The sequence below is a fragment of the Condylura cristata genome, unplaced genomic scaffold, assembly GCF_000260355.1.
Source record: "Condylura cristata isolate star-nosed mole 26May11 unplaced genomic scaffold, ConCri1.0 scaffold00029, whole genome shotgun sequence".
NCBI classification, from domain to species: domain Eukaryota; kingdom Metazoa; phylum Chordata; class Mammalia; order Eulipotyphla; family Talpidae; genus Condylura; species Condylura cristata.
In genome coordinates, this window is record NW_004567130.1 from 1,652,709 (window position 1) to 1,656,677 (window position 3,969).

A 3,969-nucleotide genomic window follows, 5' to 3' on the forward strand; every position below is an offset into this window, starting at 1 on the left:
CGTAGAGACTACTACTATTATTATCCTCGTTTCAAAGACCAGGAGCTGAGTGGGATGGAGAAAATGCACTTAGGAAGGAGCAGGGCCAAGACCTGACCAAGACCCCAGAGCTTGCCCGGTGTGAGTATGGCTAATATTCCACGGGGCTCCCTCCCAGGCTGGAAGCCACAGCAAACCTCCCCAGTCTGCCCCCAAAGGATTCAGAGAAGGGCCTCTGAGAGAGATTTGCACACTGAGCTCATAGCAGCACAACTCATGAAAACCAAGAGCTGGAAGCACCCCAAGTTCCCACTGATGGGCAAGTAGCTACACAAAGCACAGGCTATCGGTGCCGTGGAATATTAGTCAGCCTTGAGAAGGAAACTCTGACACTAGCTGCCACATGAATGCACCCCAAGGACATCTAGCTGAGTAACATGAGGAAGTCACGGGCAGTCTGAGTGCTGCCCGTAGGCGGTCGCTGGCAGGGGAGAGGGAGTCCAAGCCATAAAGACAGAAAGCGGAGGGAACCAGGTACGCCAGGGAGGGGTTGTGGGGGACAGAGGGCCCCTTTTGCTAAATGAACGGCTTGCTGGAGAGCTTTTTCATAACCATGTGAAGATACCTCATGTCACAAAACAGGACTCAGAAAAGGGGTGTCCACACAACCTTGCCCAGGACCTTCTCAGCCCAAGATGTTGGAGTCAGCTGACATCCACACCCTGAGGGCCCATGGGCAACGATCAGCCTTTTGCGTTAGGCACTGTGATCCCTCTCCCTGAGGGGCCCAGGCTAAATCCCCCTCTGGGGTCAGAAGCAGCCTGGTGACCACTCCCTGCGGGGCCTGCAGGGCCTGCAGAGCCTGAACCTGCAGTGACCACAGGTGGAGCAGCTGTCTCCCCAGGACACCGAGGCCACACCCAGACCTGTGAGCCCCGACGGGACCCCCAAGGACCGTCTGGAGCCAAGCCCTCCTCCACCACCAGCCCCTCGGCTCCTGTGCCAGACAGACACTGGCATTTACGGTCACTGACATCCCAGGCAATTTCTCCTTTTTACGTGTATATACTTAAATTGGTTTGTTCATTTTCTCACGTTGTTCATTCTGTACAACGTTTGACTTCTCCCCTGGTGCAGTCCTGGTGGTTCTCCCACCACCACAGCCTTCTTGGCAATATAAGAATATGGCATCACATGCCAACAGCTCATTGACCCAAACACCTGTTCATTCGTTTACCCCACGAAGCCTCACTGCACCCACACTCCTCATGGACAGCACCGCCCCCAGGCCCTCGGGGAACCCACAGATCAGAGGGCGTCCCAGAGCAGCGAGCCCTCATGGTCGTACCTGCTGCAAAGGGCTGTCAGGGGCCCAAGGGAGCCACATGGGAAAGGCACATATCCCGGTTTGGCGGCCAAGGGGGTCCCCCAGAGGAGGTACTGTCAGGGAGGCCTGAAGAAGTGGGGGGCAGCAGGTGGGGACCATGTGGGGAGGACCACAGAGGGTGTTCAGGCAGAATGGGTGGTGAAGGCCCTGGCTGGTTGGGGAACCAAAGCCCAGCTGTGCAGAAAGATGGCAAGGACGCTGGGAATTGTGTTGGGGGCCCTCAGAACCAGGACTTCCTCCCAGGGACCTGGGGTTTCAGCCATGCTGCAAGCTCAGATCTGCACCTAGGAGGGGCGCGGCGGCAGCGGCCCAGCAGAGATGCCAGCAGAGTGTGCGACTCAGCAGGGCGGAGAAGGTGGCCAAAGGGCAGCGGCACAGCCCCCCACTGCCAGGCTGTGTCAGCCACCCGTCCCCACACTGGCTCCAGGCCCACACCTACCCTGAGGTGGCTCAGGCGCACCCTCCAGCACCCTTCGGCTCCCTGGGGAACTGCTGGCACAAAAAAGGACCCCAGCCAGGTGTCTGCCCTATCCCCACCAACAGCCTCCACCTGCAGAAAATGCCTGCCCTATCGGGGACCTGAACACCCCCACAGGCCACCCCCAGGCAGACCCCTGTCTTGGGACCGAGTGAATTTGCTGATTCTGCCCCCAGCCCCATCCAAGCATGGCCCCCAGGCCAGGAGCTGGCACCCTGCCCAGGGGCACCCCAACACCAGCAAGACCCCCCCACCCATCAGGCATCCATCACTCGGAGAAGAGAAATAAAGACATTGCCACATCGTTGTCCTGGGATTAATGTCCCTGCTGCGAAAACAAACGTCTCGTCTTCCCGCCAACATTTATTTTTGATAAATGCTGTGACTTTGCCTTGACATTTCGGAAGCAGCGGGAGACCATTACCCGGTGACAATGTTCTATTCCACTGACATTATCTCTTAATTATAATATGCAAGTAATGCCGAAAAAAATGGCCCATAAATAGCTCATTTGGAGTCGCTGCGCTCTGCCCTGCCGGGGAAACACTGAACGATTTCATTCAGTGCTTGCAAATGAGGGGAGACAAATGGATATCTGGGGGCCCTGGGTGTCCTGCCTCTTCAATGACAAAGCTGCCACAGTGGCAGGGAGGTGGCAGGACGACAGGGCGCCAGCGGACTCCCCCCGGCCCCCCACTTCTCTCACCACCCGCACCCAAAATCAGAAGGCGTGACACCCCCATCCCAGGGCCCCAGTGAAGAGCCCACAGCTACAGGCCTGCAGGAATGCTTACTGCTCAGAGCAGAGGGGGCAGGCAGTGACATTTTTCTCTTTCAGGAAATTAATTCTGCTCAGGGCAGGGAGATGGAGCGAAGGGTTGCAGCCTTCTGGAGGAAACCCCATTTTTTTCAACTTCCCCGGTGCGTAAAGAACCAGCCATGGCCACTGATCAGTAGGAACAGGGCCGGGAGGCATGCCCCTGGACAGGGCAAGCAGAGGCCTTGGGATAGAACCAGCCCCAGAAAGCAATGCGGATGCCCCTGTAGAGCTGATGGCCGAAGGAAAGAGCCTCTAGAGACCAAGGCACCCTCAGGGCAGGCTGCCGGGCACCACTGAGGGCTCCCTCAGCCCACCCAGCCAGAAGGGAGGGGGCGTGGGGGTCACCTCCGGGGTGGAGGCTAAGCAGGGAAGGAGGGGCCAGCACTGGAGGGGTGCAGTCTGGTGAGTGACCAGCGTGGCCTGCAAAGAGCTCAGACGAGCACAAGAATGGTGGGAGCTTCCGACCTGCGTCCTGAGGACTAGAGTAGGGTGGACCCCGAGGCTCAGCTGCTCACTGGCTGCCAGAGTGGCCCATGACAAGAGGCTCCGCCTCCCGGTGCCTTAACCTCAGGGAGCGAACACACAGGAGATCTCGACCAGGGCTGAGAGGGCAGACAGGTTCTGGCAGCAGGCCTCAGGCGCCGGGTGTGGGTGAGCCTCTGGGTTTGTTCTCTGACAGCTCCGAGGCCAGCAGCAAAATCAAGATGCTTTGCCCCAGAGGCTCCAGGGGAGAAGCTGTTTCTCCTCTTTTCCAGCTTCCAGTGATGTCCCATGGCCCGGAGCTGCTGGCCCTTCCTCCGTGCTCACCCTCTGCTCCATCCTCACCTCTCCCCTGCTCCCCTGCCTCGGGCCCTCCTGCCTCCCTCCTGCAAGCTCCCCAGGGGCCACATTGGGTCCCCATGACCCAGGACCTCAGGATTCGTTACTGTGTCCCGCCTGCCAGGCCGTCCTCTCCCGCAGGGACACTGTGTCAGGCCTGGGGACTCGGACGAAGGTGTCTCCAGCAGGGCCATACAGGTCCCCACCATTCTCTCCTTGTCCCCTCCATCCGGTCTGCTGCCCACCAGCAATGCTTTCTCCTCCATAAAACTCCGAGCCCCATTTGCTTGCTGTCAAGGGGGAGAGGGTAGGAATGAGGCACTCAGGCTGAGTTGAGGGGGGCCTGGCACCTCATTGGGGTGCCCTAGCACAGGCCACAACCAGGGTGGCAGCCTGCAGCTCTTGGCTCAGGCTCTGGGCCAGGTCCCCAGCTCCAGGGCTGTGGGGCAGGAGTAGAAGCCATACCCCTTCCCAGGGTGGGACCCC